Below are 21,122 nucleotides of genomic sequence, written 5' to 3'. Positions count from 1 at the left end.
AGCATGAGCCTGTGTGTGTGAGTGCCTCTATCTGTATGTAGCTGGGCATGTGAGTTGCTGTACTAATGTGTACAGAGGCATGTTAGTAACTATAGCAATCTGTCCTTGGGTGTGCATCCTCAAAATCAAATGTTAGGGACAACGCTGCAAGAACTAATTAGTAAAGTACATTACCCCAATGATCTGCATAAAAAGAAGAAAAATGTACTTATTATTACAGTTAATATAATTACAAAAGTAATTTACAATTTCAACAATGCATAAAGACATAATTCAAAGAAATAACTAGACAATTCTCATACTGTAAAGGTATGTATTAATATAAATAAGCCTTTCATGCTAACTTTTTACTGTTCTCGGCTTCTTTACTCATACACTGTAAAAGATACACTTTTTAAGCAGTCATCATTGAACAGTGAGAAAAAATACTAAAGATTGTTGAAGAAAATAACACACTAAGTCATTGCAATTAAGGAACACTGTGTATTGCACTCACTACAAATAAAGAAATAAAACATAACACAACCTATTTAACTATTTACAAATACAGTTTTATGCACAACCACTTTAAACATATGCAGTTATATCTTTACACCAGCAAGCACAAAAGAATGTGATGTCTGCAAGCATTTTACAATGCGCTCAAGGGAAAAAAAGTTGCACCTAAATATGCGCAGTGTAATATTTGCAGCATACAGTTACCCTGCAGCAGTGCCAAGAAGTATTTACATGGAACAAGTTCCAAATGAAACCACTTAAAACAATTCATGGAATAGTTTACAACTGAATGATGCAGGAGATACTAGGTGAAGCAGACTATTCCTTCCCTACATCACAATTGGGAGAATATTCATCAGATGAAGTCATCATAATACCAGCAGCCTGGTAGATTTGAGTGAGATGGTTACTCATTGCGTTAAAGGCTACCTGTTGGACTGTACAAGTTTTTCAGTGGGTGTATGACAATGTGTGCGTGTGTCAGTACCTGTGTGAATTACTTTATAGGTGCTTGAGTGCATGTATCAGTACCTGTATGGGTGTGATTGTGACCCTTTACTAATTAACACTAAATATATTTATAACTTTGCAAGTACATTGTTTTATCATATAAGAATACAATTAACAAACATGATATAACTTATTTAACTATTTATGAATACAGAAACACACTGAAATTTGAGCTTTTGATTAACTACTGTAGGAAGTCACCCATATACTTACACTGCTGCTGTCTTTTTACTTTACTTCTCCAAATATGTAATAGAGCAGGAGTAGGTCAGAATAAAAGTAAAAAATGTTATAATAAATTTGTAATTTGACAAAGAGGTGAAAACTGTTTAAAGAAATAGGAATAGGAATGTTTAGAAATAGACTAGTACAGAATTTGGTTAAAAAAAGGAGGGACTCTAAGACGAGAAGAGGAACACTCAATCGATTGCGAGCAGCCCGGTGGCAGTGGGCTAGCAAGCAGGAGTTGTGGGCTGCGATTGTGTTTTTTAGTTATCTTTTAGCGCGTTGTCACGCTGATAAATAGCGCTGACACGCATTCGTTTTTAAATTGTTTTTCTGTGTCTAACCTGCACTGAAAGTTCACAGGTACCTCCTAACCCTTACTTTGCCTTCCAGGGACACAGCGGGGCTGGCTGGCAGCTTTTTCCAACTCAGGCGCCCAGCGGTAGTGGCCGCCATCTTGGATTGGGCCGGTTCGTCCGACCCCACCCACGCCACTCCCCCACGCTGCTCCTCTATTTAGGAGCATCTCACAGTCTCCCCAGCGATTGCGAGCAGCCCGGTGGCAGTGGGCTAGCAAGCAGGAGTTGTGGGCTGCGATTGTGTTTTTTAGTTATCTTTTAGCGCGTTGTCACGCTGATAAATAGCGCTGACACGCATTCGTTTTTAAATTGTTTTTCTGTGTCTAACCTGCACTGAAAGTTCACAGGTACCTCCTAACCCTTACTTTGCCTTCCAGGGACACAGCGGGGCTGGCTGGCAGCTTTTTCCATCTCAGGCGCCCAGCGGTAGTGGCCGCCATCTTGGATTGGGCCGGTTCGTCCGACCCCACCCACGCCACTCCCCCACGCTGCTCCTCTATTTAGGAGCATCTCACAGTCTCCCCAGCGATTGCGAGCAGCCCGGTGGCAGTGGGCTAGCAAGCAGGAGTTGTGGGCTGCGATTGTGTTTTTTAGTTATCTTTTAGCGCGTTGTCACGCTGATAAATAGCGCTGACACGCATTCGTTTTTAAATTGTTTTTCTGTGTCTAACCTGCACTGAAAGTTCACAGGTACCTCCTAACCCTTACTTTGCCTTCCAGGGACACAGCGGGGCTGGCTGGCAGCTTTTTCCATCTCAGGCGCCCAGCGGTAGTGGCCGCCATCTTGGATTGGGCCGGTTCGTCCGACCCCACCCACGCCACTCCCCCACGCTGCTCCTCTATTTAAACGTCCCCTATGTGTCAGCGCAGCGGACGAGCGCAGCGGGCGCGCCGTAGGCTCGCCGGAGTCAAGCCAGAGTACTGCCCGTCTGCGCCCGTCCGCGGCAGGCCGGGGCTGGGGGCGCTCTCCCCTGCCCATCACCCTTCATACCCATCCTCCTTCCTACGCTCGCTATGGTCTCCTGGTACCGTCAGCCCGTCTACATCCGCACTACTGGCTCAGCTAGGTCTACTATGCTGTTCTCCTTCTTCACCCCCTTCCACCATTTCCTCCTGCCCTTCCCCCCTTCCGTCCGTTTCACGTACTTCGGCCTTTAACACCACGGCCACGTTACTAAACACCCGATCTGCTGTTAGCCATCAGTACGAACTATACGATCATATTGACACTCATAAACCAGATCTCCTGTTCTTAACGGAGACCTGGTTTAAGGCTGACTCCCTGCCTAACGTTTTAGCCGCACTTCCCCCTGGCTACTCGGCTCTTCGAGCAGACCGGCCTGAGGGCAGGAGAGGCGGTGGAATGGCCCTGATAGCCCGCACTGACCTCCAGCTACAGATTCTCCCCTCCCCCCCCATCCCCGAAGTGGATTACCTGGTCGTCCGCTCCAACTCCCAATCCTCCCCTCTCACCTCTGTTCTAATTTATCGTCCCCCTCACCCTTCTCCTACTTTTGTCTCTAACCTTCAGGACATATTGGCCACGTTGGTAGTGAACAATTCCTCAGTACTACTCTTAGGTGACCTAAACTTCTGGCCTAATGACCCTGCCGAGAGCCCTTTGTCCAAAGATTTCACCGACCTTATGCTTAGTCTTAATTTTACTCCTCACATCCACAGCCCCACTCACATTCAAGGCCATTCGCTCGACCAGGTTTGGACCTTGAACATCCCTACTACTCCCCCCACCATTTCCCCTTGTTCCTGGTCTGATCATTTTTTAATCTCATTTTCCCTTGCCTTAGCCCCCACTATCAAGCCTCCCCTCCCAAAGAACACCTGGGCCAGAAAATGGGGCAAAGTCGATCTGCCATCCTTCTGCTCTTCGCTAGCCAGCACCTGCCCTGACCTCTCAGGCCTCGCCGCCCCTGTCCAACTGGACTCCATTAACAACTGGTTGACCCATGCGGGCGACGCCTTCGCCCCCTTTAGGCATATTACGGTCAAGCGAGCCCACGCCGCCAACCGGTGGTTCACTCCCACTCTTAAGGAGAAAAAGCTGGCCGCACGTAGGGCAGAACGAGCATGGAGGAAAGCATACTGTCCCTCTTTGAAAATCATCTATCTCTCTGTGCTCAAGGAATACAAGCAGAGCATCCTTGATGCCAAGACTCTATTCTATTCTAATAGAATATTGTCAGCTGAGTCACAGTCGAAGGAAATTTTTGCCACAGTGCACGAGCTCGCGTCATCTAACAGAGTCTCGGCCTCCATTCCACCTTCCCAGCCTCTCTGTGACTCACTTAACGATTTTTTTGTGGACAAGGTGACAAAGATTAAGGCCAACATCCCCCCCCCCTTCCCCTACCTTCACCAACCCCTCCCCCCCCCTGCTTCCTCCAAACTCACCTCCATCCCCCCTTTAACCACAGCCACGCTTTTCCCTCTGCTTCACAGGGTGAAATCAGGCTCCCCCCTAGATTTCGCCCCTGCCCACATTTTGAGAGAAATCTTCCTAACATGCCCATCCCCACCCCTCACACTTCTAAATGACTCCCTCAGCAATGGAGTGGTTCCCGCCCCTCACAAATTTGCAGCCGTTATCCCCATTCTAAAAAAGGCTGGTGCGGACCCCTCATCCCCTTCCAACTACCGTCCCATCTCCCTTCTTCCCTACCTGGGTAAGGTTCTAGAAACCCATGTCACCGCCACCCTGAGCTCCCACGTGGAAATCAACCACTGCCTTTCCCCTCGGCAGGCGGGCTTCCGCCCCCTCCATTCTACGGAAAAGGTAGTGGTTTCAGTTATGGACAGCCTACGCGAGGGCATCGACACCAATCTCCCTCAGGCCCTCATTCTGTTAGATCTGTCCGCCGCTTTTGACACGGTGGACCATTCCACCTTACTTACCCGTGTCAAGGCGGCGGGCATAGAGGGTCTAGCCTTCGCTTGGCTTGAGTCCTTTCTAAGTGGCAGAGCTCAGGCAGTCCATCTTACTGGTTTCACCGCGGCCTCCCACAAGGTGACATGCGGGGTCCCCCAGGGTTCTTCACTTTCCCCCCTTCTGTTCAACTTATACATTTTTCCCCTTATTTTTATGTTACAGCAGCTCGAGGTCACGGTGTACAATTACGCCGACGACCTCCAGCTTATTTTCAACCTTTCTCACTCTCCCTCATCCTTCCAGAATGTCCAATCTGTCATGCTGTTCATTCAGGATTGGATGAACTGCAACCACCTCAAACTCAACCCGGACAAGACTGAACTAGTCTTGACTGGAGGTGGTTGCAGTCCTTGGTCCCCTTCCCATTGGCCCTCCCCACTTGGTGCTCCCCCACTCCCGGTTCCCAAAGTCAAAACCCTTGGTATCCTCCTCAATCCCTCACTTTCTGTTCATTCACAGGTCAGTTCTGTTGTTTCCTCTTGTTTTTTCTCCCTCAGAACCATCAGGAAGATCTCTCGGTTTTTTTCACTCCCCGCCCTAAAGATCATAGTGCTGGCGATGGTGTTGTCGCGCCTTGATTACGGCAACATCATTTATAATGGTGCGCCTGCCTACGCTATTCACCGGCTGCAATTAGTGCAGAACCAGGCGGCCCGACTTATCTATGGCCTGCCCAAATATCATCGGGTCACCCCTTTACTGCAGGCACTGCACTGGCTGCCGGTGAAAGAGCGGGCCCTGTTCAAGCTTGGGTGCCTCACCTTTCAGGCTAGAATGGGCACTGCACCAGAGTTCATTTGTTCGGCTATTAAGCCCTACACTCCTGGAAGAGAGCTTCGCTCCTCTCACCTGGCCCTCTTAACTGTCCCCCGATTCAAAAAGAAAAAGGCTGGTGGCACCAAGTTTTCTGTTTTGGCCCCTGTATTTTGGAACTCCCTGCCCGCCGCACTCCGCACAACACCCTCCTATACTGAATTTAGGAAAAATCTTAAAACTTTCCTTTTTTCCCGTGCTTTTGCTGCCTAATTTCTCCCTGTTTGCCATCCCCTCGCAATCTGAAGCGCCATGAAACCGCACGGTATAAGCGCGCTATATAAATGTTTTTAAATTCAAATTAAATTCAAATTTAAATTCAAAAATAATATATTAAGAGTGTGGTTGATGAAGTGTTTTCTCTGAAATGCAAACTATGTATTTTGATACATGTGAAGAACCCCCCCCAAAGATGTATTAATAAAAGTAACTTTTCCAAAATGTTCATAGGGGAATGAAAGCATACGTCTACTACTAACCCTCACTTTTATGAAGAAAGCTTCTTACAAGAGAATGAATTAGTATATGCAGTTGAAACAATTGCCCGATGTTCTGAAGTAAAAGACACCACCACAAAAGAAGAGATGATTCCTAGAAATGTAGAATAAGAGATATATGAAGAAGAGGAAGGCATAAACATGCCGTAGTATTTGGATCAGTGACTAAATATCGAAGAACAAAATATCGACTACAGAAAAATATTGACGCCAAAATATAGAAAACTACAATATCGACCAGCTATGTTTAATTTGAAAAAAAACCTAAAATATCGAACCCACTATATTGACTAAAAAAAATATCATTACTAACATTATCGAACAACAAAATATCGAAAACGAAAATATCGTAAATCATACAACTATTTAAAAAAACACCATAATATCGAAATGCAAAATATAGACAACCAACAATATCGATTCAATAATAAAATAGAATACAAATAAAACACATTCAAAAGTATAAATGCATATTAAAAACACTTTTTAACACATATACATACACAAATAAATAAATGCATATAAATATATAATTTACAAACTCATTAACAACTAAGGGCCTTATTAGGATGACGGGCGGACTTTGCCCGCCCGTCATCCCATCGTAAATCGGGACCGCCCGCCATAAGGGCTGGGGTCCCGGGGTGCTATTAGTGCACTGCACGGTGCCTGCCGCTTTGTAAATGACAATGAAGGGGGGTACCACAGTTAGCCCCCATGTGCACCTCACCTGTACTTCACTCTGGGGGTCCGCAGGGGGCCCCCAGTGTGAAGACCGCATGCCTTTCCGTGGCGGCATTACCGCCGCGGAAATGCACTGAAAACCAGATATCATAATATGGCTGGTGGTGTCTATTAGACACCGGCACCATATTATTCCTTTTCCGCCCCAGCCGCAAGGCGACTGGGACAGAAAAGCGGCAGACGGTTTTTCCGTCCGCCTTGGTCCCCCCCGCCATCCTAATATGGCGGGGGAAATCTGGTTATGATATCGGGCGGATTGCCTCCGCCAGGCTGGCGGTGGCTACCACCAGCCTGGCGGAGGCAATCCGCCCGATATCATAATGGACCCCTTAATCTCAAATATTTATTAATATCACTCAAAAACGAAAATCAATACCTGCTTAACTAACTAAACAGCAAAATATAGAACATTTAAATATTTATAAAATATATTGCAAGAATTAAATATATTTAAAATATATTATTACTACTTATTAAGCATATTCCATATATGGAAACACTATATAAAAAAATTCAAACTGAACTTAATAACCAATGAAAATCTAGCAGTTACAACAAAAACCAATCACAGAAACTAACTAATTATAAAAACACTATAAAAGCCAAAAAAATAAAGAGTCTTTTCCACTACAACAGAACAAGAAGACAAAAGAGGAAAAGCTACCAGAGAATTTCCTGATAAGAAAATTCCAAACTGAACAAAGTAGGTAAACAATGTTTTGTTAACCTTAACACTGCTAAAAAAGTCTAAATAATTAACCTAAATAATATGAAACTCAAATGTACATTCATTTATTTATATCTCCAATACAGATTCTACCAACACCTACATTTATTTACTACAAGAAGAAAGAAAATAAAGCTAATAAAAAAGTAAGTTAGTAATAACTTGTTAGCCACTAAAAATTGTGAAATGTTATGAAAAGTACAACTAAATTAAAATGAACTAAAATATACTTTCATTTATTTATGTCTCCACTACAGATACTTCCAGCCACAAGAATAACTAACTACAACAACCACGAAAATAAAGCGAATCAAAAATTAGGTATATTAAAAAAGTAGTTGAAAGAAAACTGATAATGTAACTAAATAAAATGAACCTTTTCACAATTGCCCTATAACCTACAACAAATACTTCTAAATATCCTCACCATTTTTTATTATTATACCAACAGATATACTTCCTCCATGATGAAAAATAAAAGCCACGACACATCAATAGAAATGTATTTCAACATCTACATAACCATTGTAAGTATATATAAAAAAAGTATATAAATGTAAGAGAATGTTATACTGCATAATATTAATTAAATTGTATCTACACTTTCTTTAGCACTAAACCCACCACCATGACAGAAGGCGCAGAATTCATAGTGTCACAAAAGGGAAAAATGCTCCTATGCTACATGGGTTATGTATATACACAAGAAAGGCAGAAAGAATTAAACATTTTCTGGAAATGTAGCAAGTACTACGCTAACAAATGTTACGGAAGAGCCATAACTCAAGAAAGTACTGTATTATCTGTCAATGAGCACAACCAACCCCCCCCCCCCCCCAATATAACTGAAATTGAAATTAGAGCAGCTTTAGAAAATATAAAAGAAGCAAACAGTAGCACAGACAGGCCCACTACTGAAATATTAAAAGAACAGTTAGTGCAAATACCCCAACATGCATCTGGACAATTACCATCAATTTATGCATTAAAGAGAGTTATAATTAGACAGAAAAAAAAACTAAAACCACCATGCCTATCCCTAAAATTTTCCAAGAAGTAAACATCACACCTGAATTGAGCATTACCCGTAACAAAGAACCTTTTGATTTTCTTTGACAATAACAACAGTGAAAAACGTATAATAATGCCACTGCAAATAACTTGACTAAACTCCAACAATGCAACACCTAGATGATAGATGGCACATTTAAAATATGCCCAAAACCATTTTATCAACTTTATACAATACATTCTAAATACCAAAATACTAATATACCATTCACCTACTGCCTACTCCCAAATAAAACTCAAACTACTTATCTAGAAATTCTCAATAAAATAAAATCTGAAAATCCTAATTACTTTCCAAATAAAATAATCATGGGTTTTGAAATTGCAATGATTAATGCAATTTTAAAAACATACCCCCATACATCTATACTAGGTTGCTACTATCATTTTAATCAGTGCTTGTGGAGATTTCTCCAAAAGTCAACACTGAGTTCTTGATTCTGATGCGGGTTGGAAAGCATTTCCACCCAGGGCCTGATTCTGATGCGGTTAGGAAGGCCTTCTAGTGGCATGTGCTCCTTCCAAATAGGATCGGGAGTGACCCAGTGCCCAATTATGATGTGGTTAGGAACATGTGCTCCCATTGAAGTCAATGGGAGTCCAACCAAACCGTATCTGGAGTGGGTCGGAAACCATTTCAAACCTTATTCGGTCGGAAAGCATTTCCAACCCGCATCAGAATAAGCCCCTGTGTGTAGAATAGGTAACAGATAGCACCTTAGCATACCATATAAAAAAACTGGTAGCCCTAGCCTATGTGCCTGCAACGGATGTAGTAGAACACTATAACTTACTAATAGAGAGTCCATACTACAAAAGAAATGAAGAAAAACTAAGCCCACTACTTGATTACTTTGAGGACACATGGGTAGGGAGACTACACCAATCAGGTCACCGAAGACTTCCAAAGTTCCACATACCATGGTGGAATGTTTACATTAGCACCCTAAACAAAGAAGCCAAAAGTAACAACGCTGTGGAAGGGTGGCATAACGCCTTCCAGGCAACAACAGGCAGAGGTACACCCACACTACAAAAACTATTAGAAAGTATCCAAAAGGAACAAAGGAACCAAGAACTACGGATACAACAATCGATTACACTAATTGGCCCAAAACTAACTAAACAGACAAACAAAATGTATGAACTTTTACAAAACCAAGTAAAACTCTATCCTACAACTAGAGGTCTAGAATACTTATCCCTAATTGCAAAAACAATCCTTTAACTCTAATCTAAAAAATAATTAAAACATTTGCAATAACAACACAGCATATATTTCTAAAATATATTCATATTTTATAAAATATTCATTTGTCAAATATATACAGTAATAAAATATTTAAATATATTTTGACAAAATACTAATATATTACAAAATACAACACATATTAAAATTAATTACATTTCCCTCCCACATACCAATTTAAAAATTACTTATAGTTGTTGTAGCTCCAAAGTTAATTGAAGACAACTTCTAAGTCCATCCAGGTGTCGACTCCTCCAAGCAACGTTAAATAAACCCCCCAAAAATGCAAAAATGCAAATAGGTCTAAAAATAAATCCTCTATAAATAAATCCAACTTCCAGAACGCCATAAAAAAAAGTAAAAAACGCTCCATGAAAATGCAAAAAGTGTGTTAAAAAAAGATTAGCTGATAGAACTAAAACACACCTCTTTAAAAAAAAACGGCAACCATCTCCAAACACAAATTCTTCTTCGACAAATCCAATTGGAAATCCCTTCAAAAACCCGAAAAACCTTAAAAAAAGTAAAAAACGCTCCAAGAACACCCGAAAAATAAAAGAGTGTGTTAAATAAATATTAGTTTAAAAAACTAATACACATCTCTTTTAAAAGAAAAGTTGTCCTAAATCCGACATCGTTAAGCAAAGACCTGTAAAAAAGAATAAAAACATACCCACCCACACAAGAACACATAAACACAACATCATAACACTTTTAATAACATTTAAAAAGACTACACATACACGTATCTACATAAACTATACTCGAAAAGCCAGGCCTCTAAAACCGAACTTACTAAAAAATGTCCGTAACATAAAGTACACCCAAACTACACCAAAAATACAAGTACCACACTCTAAATAGACTACAAACAACATAACTACATCTAAATTAAGTTAAAACTTAGGGGTCCATTAGGATGTCAGGCGGTGGCACCACTGTGGTACTGGCAGTGCGGAAAAATGCCTTTCTCCTCCCGCGAGCAGCTGTAATGAAATGAAATTAAATGAATGAGACTTATATAGCGCACGACATTACCCTTGGGCATCTCAGCGCTTGCTTAGGGAACCCGTCCTGGTATTCCCCTGTGAGATAACCCCGGCAGGGTATCCACAAGGTGAAAGCCAGGCATCCCGCCGCGAGGGGCCGTTGTGGAGATTAAGCAAGCTATTGCCCAGAGTCGCAGAGTGTGAACCCGTGAGTCGAGAAGGCACCGGAGCGAGAATTATCGAGTCCATGAAATTTTTGAGCCCAAGACCCGCCGAGGCGGGGAATTGAACCCTGGTCCCGGGCCGAACTCAAGCTCCAGGTCTGCCGCCTCTAACCTCTGAGCCACACTTCTCCACGGCGGAAACTCGACAGCGAAGCGCCATAGGAGAGACCCGGTCCTCTCCACCCGGTCATGAACTTCATGGACCTAGCCCTACATTTGCATCCGGTCATGTACCTGCTACTGCACTACCATCAAATAGGCCGGCACGGACGCTGCCGCAGGTACGCAACTACACAAATACAACACACAACACACGGGCTGACACAGGGTCTAATTCCACCACAGACACACTGTTGGGGGGTCACAACACATTCACAAGGGCACCTATATCACCCACCTGTCAACAAGTCACTCCTCTGCATCCGGGACACACATCGACCGCAAACTAGCAACAACGTCCCGCTCCCGGTCACCGCAGCAGTCAACACTTGCGCTCAATGTAAAAGGCAGGGTCACAACAAGACATTGGCAGGGCACAGAGACCACCGGGACACACCACCCCCAACCACACATCAACACACACCAGCAAGTGACAGGCCAGGTGCCCTTCCTGTGCACCTCCAAGCACAGCAACAAACACAGGAACAAGCAAGCACAATACACACCCTGCACCATACAACAGACAACCAGGGAGACAGCCACTGCAGGAGTGGCTGACAAGGAACACACAACACCGGTGCTACACACGCTCAAGGCTGACAATACTTCCCAGCACATACACACACAAACAAACACACACCATTGGTGTATCCGCAAACAGAACACACACACAGGGTAGTCTGAACAGATGCCTGACCAAGACTACACACAAACACCACAGGAACCCACACACAACCTCAACAGAAGCCAACATACCCTGCCAGCCAAACTGTGGAAAGGCAATGGGAGTACAAACATGACTGCACAACATCACCACTCCCGAACAAAACACACACAAACATACCACAAAGCGCACAAGAATTGCACCTGCACAGAATTACACTGCCACATCAAACAAACTACACATGCACATGAAAGAACAAATCAACAAACACCACAGGACATCAGGGGATGCACATAAGGCAATGCCAAGCCCACATACCCACAGCACTGTATGCACAACAAGCAGTGTGTGCACAAGCACAACAGCTACACTCAGACATGACTGACACAACCTCAACACACACACCACAAATCAGCACAGCACAAAAGCAACAGCACACCCAGGACGTGAAGCAACACCACAGCCAACACACAGACATCCAACACAACAACAACAGGATGCACCACTCTAGGATACAAGAGCACAACCAGCTACACCAGAGCACTGGGCAGCACACACAGCTCAAGTGCACAAGGGCAATCCACACTGATGAATAGCACAAGAACATCACACATAAACCAATGGGGCCATGTCCAGAGTGGAACATCACTCTTGGCCCAAGAACTGCACCACAAGGCACAGTCTCATAAATGAAGTGATGTGGAGGCATATACACTTGTAAACAAAGGCGACAGCAGACATCAAAGTCAACCGACTTGTATGTCAGTAGCGGACATGCAAGGGGTGTACCTTCCACAAATAGAGGGAGTCCAGACCCACAATGGCTAAGCCCAAGTGGCACACATAGGGGATGGCATCACACCACACACCATGCCATACAGGAGGAGAAAAGGCATCATGTGCCTGCAATGCATAATAAAGTCAATCACAATGCCTGTGAGGATCAGCAGGGCCACACAGTCTACACAAACACACACAATGCACATAGATGATCAAACAAACACAATACTGATGTGCAAGTCACACACTTTGCACACTCTAAAGTGACCAAAACAACAAGGAGGTTTGACACAGAACTGCATGGTCACACCAACACACTGCACAGTGCTGAACAGACAACTCACACAAGTGCATACAATCATTTACACAGGGCAGGACAATCCAAACAATAGGCACACAACTCTTGGGTGACACATGTGTGTCTATCACAAACTAGGGGCACCCACACATCCACACCCACTACAAAGTCACACCCTTCACACTGCATACCTCCTCACCACCCAAGAGCACACATCTCATGTAGGCCATGGGACCAGGACTAAGGGCCATCACCAGATGACCATACACATTCACAGCTGGGCACACATAAAGGAATAACACACCCACATCATGACATTGCCCAGCCTGCATGCAAAGTTGTGCACAGCATCACATCCTGTGCTGGCAGTGTACCCCAACCTGACATGACAACAAAGTAGCCAACAATAGCAAACCACAAAAAGAGAACTGCATGACAGGTAAAAGAGCCAACACAGATAACACAAGTATCAGTGCCTGAATGTACTGAAGACCCTGTCCCCCCTGTATAAAAATGTGATGCGGCCAAAGAGGTTGGCAATGTTCAAGTGACCCATAGTGCATAGGGCACAGGCAACCAAATGCACACACCAAAAAACTTTAATCGGCAAGGTCACTGACAAAACACACAACAGGAGGAACTGCCTTTATTCACATATTGCACAGATGTGACAGTAGAACAACAGTACACAGGATCAAGGCACAACATGCTGATCAAATGCAAGATAATCTGCACAGGCAAATTACAAACAGGAAGGCCAGTGGGCAAGGCACAGGGGAGACTCCAACACAGCAGAGCAACAGGGCCATTGTCCAGGGCAGGTGGCACAGCAAGTACATGAGAGGCTGCACAGGGGAGACTCCAACACAGCAGAGAACAGGGCCAGTGTCCATGGCACAGGTGAGAGTACAACACAGCAGAGCAACAGGGCCAGTGTCCAGGGCAGGTGGCACAGCAAGTACATGAGAGGCTGCACAGGGGAGACTCCAACACAGCAGAGCAACAGGGCCAGTGTCCTGGGCACAGGTGCGAGTACAACACAGCAGAGCAACAGGGCCAGTGTCCAGGGTAGGTGGTACAGCAAGTACATGAGAGGCTGCAAAGGGGAGACTCCAACACAGCGGATCAACAGGGCCAGTGTCCATGGCACAGGGGAGAGTACAACACAGCAGAGCAACAGGTACAGTGTCCATGACACAGGGGAGAGTACAACACACCCAGGTGGGACATAATGGGCAGGACAAGTACATCTGCATGAGAGACAGATATATGAGGGGGACTGCCACTCACATTTGGCTGTCAGGTGGACTTGGAGCTGGCTGTGTGTCGGGGTCAGCAGGAACACTTGACTGGGGAGACAGAGAGGCCGGTGATGTAGGGCTATCAGTCGTTTGGCAAGCTGGAGGGCTCTTTGGACCAGGTGGTATAGTGGCACGGGGAGGTGGAGTCATGCAGACCTGTGACACAGTGTGGGTGGGAGAGGTTGGAGGGGTGCCCTTCCACTTCTTGGGAATACAAAATGGCTTCCCTGTCTAGGGGTTAATGTGAACTGGTGATGACACAACAGGCACACACTCCAACTGTCCCGCATCAGGTTCAAACACTGGCACTCCCTCTGGTGACGTGCTCAATCCTGCGGAATGCTTTGTCTGGCTATGCCTCTGGACCACCTTCCCCTGCTTGCCAGGTGCCCCACTACAGTGCCCTCCTTTGCCTGTTTGCCAGGTGTCCCACCTACAGTGCCCTCCTTTGCCACGTTGCCAGGGATGGCCCCTACAATGCCCTACTTTGCCTGTTTGCCAGGTGTCCCACCTACAGTGCCCTCCTTTGCCAGGTGTGGCCCCTACAGTGCCCTCCTCCACCTGCTTCACTGGGCTTGGAATTGGAGTTGATGTGGTGGGGGATGTGGCCCTGTGCCCTTCCTAGGTGTACCCTTGCTATACAACACCTCCTCAGTGGGCACAGACACTGCACGCCTAGCTCTGCCTGATGTTTTAGGGACAGGAGAGTCCTTTGCTGGTGATGCCTCAGAGGCATGTGAGACTGATGTCAGCCCCATTCCGTTTTTGGCCTTGCTCTTTTCTGATGGGCTCTTGTCTTGCATTCCGGTCTGTCTCTGCTCTTCTGGGGGGATGGTGTCTGTGGGCGGGAGCACTTGGGTTGTGTCTGCTTTGTGCTCCTTGTGCTGTATTGTGTCTGTGACGCATGCGAACCATGGTCACTGTCCTTTGATGTGGCCACTGATTAGGGGGTGGACAAAGGCACCTGAGTAGGAATGGGAGCATGTGCTTGTGGGAGGGCTGACGGCACTGCGGATGACAAAGCCTGGACTGTACAGTGGAGCCCACCCATGTCAGAGTGTATGCCCTCCATGTAGGCAACCACCTACCCTAATTTCTTGTCAAGGTCGCTGAAGGCATTGAGCAGGGCAGTCTGGCCCACACAAAGCTGGCGCAGGAGCTCTACAGACTCAGCACTGAGGGCAGCAGGGGGGACAGGTGCAGGGTCAGCGGTGCCAGGTGTGAATGTAACTCGTCCTCTCTTACTGACATGGACACGGGCAGCACCAGAGGAAGTGGATGGGAGGCTGGGCAATGGCCGCTGAATGGTAGATGATGTACCAGACTCCCCATCCCCTGTGCCTGACAACATGGATACATCACCGCTGGCATCAGATGATGTAGTACTCTGTGTCTCAGCCATGGATTCCTCCTGCATACTCAGGTCCCATTCAGATGCGCTGGTGAGCTCTGTGTCACTGGCCTCCGGTGCAGCTGTAGTGCTACTCTCTGCACCACTGGTTTCCAGCTCACGTTCCTCCATGCCCACAGGCCATTCTGCAGGAGAGAGAGATGCAGGCTTGTATAAATGACATGATCAGGGCAAAGCAATCCAAACAATGCATACAGGAGATGGCCAAATCAACATGGTGACCACCACACCCTGCAATCACATTGCAGCAACACACTACATAGACCACAACAGTGCCTGCAACACTGAATAGCTGCCATGACTGAGCCATGTTGAGGCCACACAACACCTTGACCATGGATGAAGTGTACCAGACACACAACTTGCCATGCCCACACCTATCAAGTCCCAACACTCATTGCCACTGAACAGTCCTTCAGGGAACTGGAGGAGACAACACACACACCTATTAGGAAATGACAGTCCACAATGCCAAGTAGGCCATACCAAGCACCATGTGGTACTCTGGGGAACCTAGTTGTCAGACGTGTGACCCTCAACGATCATGGTGCATGCAAAGTAGGAATACATACACTCACATTCAGATAGTGGACCCTTTTGTTCACTCCCTAATAGATTACCCCCACTATCCCAATGCAGAATGACCATGTGGGTCCTAACACACCTGGCTAAGAAAAATCACAGCAGGGAGTATCAGCCTTGTAAGGGCTTTTTGGCACAATGCCTGACACTAGCACACATCCCTGCAGCCACTCACATGACACAGCACAGCACCACCCCACGAACATCACATGGCTCACCGCTGCCACAGGCCCTGTACACATGCATCCACTCTCAAGCAAAGTCACCCTCCCCAAATACTCACCCCTGCCTCGCTGGTGATGCTCCTTCAGACGTGCATCCAGCTCCGGATTAGTCACTGCCAATATGCGGACCATCAGTGGTGTTAAGTTGCACCGTGCCAAACGCCCAGTGCGCGGTTGCAGCCCCAAGATCATCTGGGCCTCGTTCTTTGCCAGCTGGCTGATGTCGTCCCACCTCTTGTGGCAGTGAGTGCGTCATCTGTTGGATACCCCCAGGGCTCGTACCTTTGCAGCAATGGTCCTCCACAAGGCCTTACGCTGGTGTACCTTGAGCTGCAGGTATGGGAGAAAAGTAGGGTAAATGACTAGTTACACAGTGTCATGTACCAACATCTATCAGAACAGTAGCAATACACAGACTCAGGGCCAATTGTAATCCAAATACATCCCAAACTGGTGAACACCTCACAAGGGCACTCTACATGGCCCAAAGAGATATTATTCCATGCATACATGAGGGCTTAGAGGCTACATGCTATTCACACACACATGCAGGATGACTGCACTGAACCCCCTCAATGGGTCGCAGACATCACCAGTCCCATGCATGTCTGACACCCCCCCTGCCCAACAGCACCCTCAATGATAACTTACCACTACATTGGGTCTACCATACAGCCTCAGGTACTGAGCCAGCACCTCGTCTAGGACCTCCAGCTCTTTGCTTGTGAATGGACTGGCACAGATCTTCTCTGTTCTTGCCATCCCTGTGGATATGGAACACCTGTGGTTGAAGTAAGTGGTGAGGGGTCCCAGGCAGCAGACACTTGAGGCAGCAGCATGAGAGGGTCCCAGGCAGCAGGCACTTCAGGCAGCAGCAGGAGAGGGTCCCAGGCAGCAAGCACTTCAGGCAGCAGCAGGAGAGGGTCCCAGGCAGTAGGCACTTCTGGCAGCAGCAGGAGAGGGTCCCAGGCAGCAGCAGGAGAGGGTCCCAGGCAGCAGGCTCTGTGAGCAGTAGAAAAGTGGGGCTCACTCCCACAGATTTATAGCCCCCTGGGCTTGTTTGTGAGGTGCAAAGCTGCAATTATTGGTTTTCCAGGTCTGCCTCATTCAAAAACATCCAATTACCGGCTCCGCAGTGGTGGAGCACACCTTCCGCGATTTTCAGACCTGCATCATGCCACCACAAACATCGCTCCCATTGGCTGTAGGAAATGCTCCATGGCGGTGATGCACCGCAGGGGCCCGGGTATGCTACCATGATGATGCATTGTTCAAAAGCATCCAATGACCGGCTCCGCGGTGGCGGAGCACGCCTTCCGCAATTTTGAAACCTGCATCATGCCACCGCAAACATCACTCCCATTGGCTGTAGGCAATGCTCCATGGCGGTGATGCACCGCAGGGGCCAGGCGGTCGCAACCGCCATTTGTGTGGCGCAGCATGCCCACCGCCATCTACCCATGTCTCCATGTCAAAGTCTACCGCACTTGTGTAGGGGGTGGTGCTGGTGTCACACCGACGTGGACAGGCGGTAGCTACCACGATTTGGGTGGCGCAGCATGCCCACCACCATCTACCCATGCCAATGTCTACTGCACTTGTGAAGGGGGTGGTGCTGGTGTCACACCGCGATTTGGGTGGCGCAGCATGCCCACCGCCATCTACCCATGCCAATGTCTACCGCACTTGTGAAGGGGTTGGTGCTGGTTTCACACCGCCCGGGACAGGCGGTAGCTACCCCGATTTTGGCCACATGCAATGGCAATGTCCATCGTGAACACTGCATCAGTACACAGCAGCAACATGGTTAAGGGCACATCATTGTGCACACAATGCCATTATTCAATATAATGCACAGGTGGTCGCACGTTATGTGTGACGCACATTGGTCTGTGGTCCCTGCAATGTCACTGATGCATTTGATGGTTAATGATGCTTGACAGTGTTAAGCTGTTGTCAATGATGTCTGACAAATCAATGTGTTGTGGGTCAGTGCTGACCTTGGCAAGGCTTGTCTCACTTTATGGTATTGTTACTTACATGTGCTACCATATCAGCCCAGGCACACAAGTTTACCAGCTACTGTGATCATTGGGCTGTTGATGTGTGCCAGCTTCACATGATGCGTTGAGGTGTGACAGGTACAGCAGATGGATGTGAGGCATTCATGGTCATCTTACATACTTTTGTGGACGGTACGGTATGAGATGTGCACATGTGGAAAGTGTGCATTCCCATTGACCTATGTGTTGTTTGCGGCACCTGTGTATTGAGAATGGATTGATGTGTCCTCTGTGTGTCTCAAATTTCCACACATGTAACCTTGTTTGCCATGCATCTCTCATGGAATTGTAAGGTTTTGCGTGACATGCTAGCGGTATGTGCTGAGGCCACCTCATGATGGTTATCATTGACATGTGTCCATGTACATCTCAACTAGGATAAATCACATACGGCACCTGACAGTGCTGGCGGACATGGAGGATATAGCGATCATCCGAAAATTCCGCCTCGACAGACGACCATGAAGACCCTTTATGATCTGTTGGAGCCCCACCTGCAGCCTCGTCGCCACTACCCAACAGCATTCACACCCACAAACAAAGTGATGGCAGCCCTCCACTTTTTTGCAACTGGTTCCTTCCAGGAGACCGTGGCCGGCGCAGCAGGGATGTCGCAACTGATGTTCAGCATGGTGCTGAGGGATGTTCTTGCAGCCATGATGATATATAAGGATCGATATATACATTTCCCCAGGGGAGCAGAATTGTCCGGTGTGAAGGATGACTTCTATGCCCTTGGGCACATCCCCCATGTTGTTGGTGCCATCGATTGCACACATGTCGGTCTGGTGCCACCACAGGCCACTGAGCACATTTTTAGGAATCGCAAACATTATCATTCAATAAATGTGCAGGTGGTGTGCCTTGTGGACAAGACCATATCACATGTATGTGCAAGATTCCCCGGCTCAGCCCATGATTCGTACACCATGAGGAACAGCATGGTGCCCTGGATGATGGCTAACCTGCTTCCTGATCGTGCTTGAATTGTGGGTGAGTATGCCTGGTGATATGTCGTGCTGTGTGTGTGCTGTGCCTGTGCAACATTGAAATGTGTGTTTGTCATTCCTAGGTGACTCTGCATATCCAAGTTGTCCATGGCTGCTGAACCCACTAAGGAATCCCAGGACCCCGGCTGATGTCAGGTACAATGAGGCCCATGGCAAAACGTGACGTGTCATTGAGCGGACTTTTGGCCTACTCAAGTCAAGATTCTGCTGCCTTGACAGGACTGGAGGTGCACTGGCATACTCGCCTGGGAAGGTGTGCAAGATCGTTGTGGCATGCTGTATTCTGCACAACATGGCCATTCACAAGGGGATTCCCCTGCTCCTGAATGATGGTGAGGAACCAAGGCCCCCGCCTACCCAAGGACCTGAGTCCAGTGATGAGGACAATGGAGAGGAGGAAGGAGTTGACACACGTCAACAGCTAATCAACCGCTACTTCACTTGAAGGTGGGTGTAAATGTACGACTTGTACATTGTCTGGTGTGATTGTTGTTGTTGTGAAGGGGGTATGGGCGGATGGTACAGATAGGCACATGTTGAGTCACCTGTGTGTAGGAAAGGGGGCATTGACATTGCATACGTGGATGCAAGCAGAACTCTTTTTGTTGACACCTGCTGCACATTGTGTTGTATGCTTGTAGATTCATGTGTATGTTTTGTGTAGTGTTATGTCTGTGATGCCACAATGACACCAGTGACTGTTGTTCTGTTGTGTTTCCCTAGGAGCTTCAAAATTATCCAGCCCTACATACTGTACATCATTTGGAAACATCATGGACATTTTCTAAACTGTAAATATTGCAGTAAAAACAATACAGCACAAATGCTGGTGCATAAGGTATTTTATGTGCAAAGTTGGCTTGAGGGGTGCAGGCATATTTACATGAAGGTGGTGATGGAGCAGTGAGTTGACAGTCATGGTAGATGAGATGCAAGAGTAGACAACACATGGATGTGGTGACCCAGTCACACAGACAAGTGCCATTGCCAAGGCAGTGTGGGGAAGGACAGTTCAAACAGTCAATGCAGTGGGGAAGAGGGTTGCAATCAGGGCTGGCTCCGTGACTGCCGTGTGGCTGGTACTTTGCTTCCAGAGACTCCCAGGCTCTTCTTTAGATGCCCCTTGATCTTTTTGGCGGGGAGGGGGCCTGCTGAATGGCCAGCGGCCTCTGAGGACTCACCCCTCTCTGTTAGCACAGGGGAGGATGGTGCACTGTCATCCTGCAGCACAACAGAAGAGGGCGGAGATGTTGGTTGTGACGCAGGCCTGTCCCTCTGCAACGCCACTTGCTGGGCCATGAGGTCCACCATTTGACCAATGCGTGTGTCGATGTACCTCATTAGCAGGATGAGCTCACATAATAGGTCTTCCGACTGGCAACTTTGTCCTTGGACCTGTTCATATGCACCGATGACTCGGATGAAGTGGTCCAAGGATGGTGTGCCAACCTCCTGAGGTCGGGGGGACCCTGGCCCTCCCACCTGCCCTACTGCCTCGGACCAGTTCCCTCGCCACGGTGGGTCCCCTCACACTCTTCCTGCCCTCCACAGTTGGTGGTCATCGTCCAAACTGTCCTGGGAGTCAACATCCGAGAGTCCATGTACCGGGGGTGAAGACTGGCTCTGCTGGTCGTTGTCCTCAGCAGCAAGATCTTCATCACCTGTGGATTAGATGGGGAATGGTCAGTGTTGTGCAATGTGCAAGTATTCTGTTAGCTGCATGTCCTCATCTGCTGTCTGTACACTACCCATTTAAGACAACTTTACTATTATTGTTAAA

At 47.0% G+C, this 21,122-nt stretch overlaps 1 protein-coding gene across 2 annotated transcripts in view; it reads left to right on the top strand.

The window, feature by feature from the left end:
• Positions 1–21,122, top strand: part of LOC147732744 (ficolin-2-like) — a 589,146-nt gene that overhangs the window by 213,807 nt on the left and 354,217 nt on the right. The window lies entirely within an intron of this gene.

The sequence above is a fragment of the Lissotriton vulgaris genome, chromosome 2_1 (assembly GCF_964263255.1).
Source record: "Lissotriton vulgaris chromosome 2_1, aLisVul1.2, whole genome shotgun sequence".
NCBI classification, from domain to species: Eukaryota; Metazoa; Chordata; class Amphibia; order Caudata; family Salamandridae; genus Lissotriton; species Lissotriton vulgaris.
Note: the sequence above shows the minus strand (reverse complement) of the source record. Positions and strands in the feature narration are given on the sequence as shown.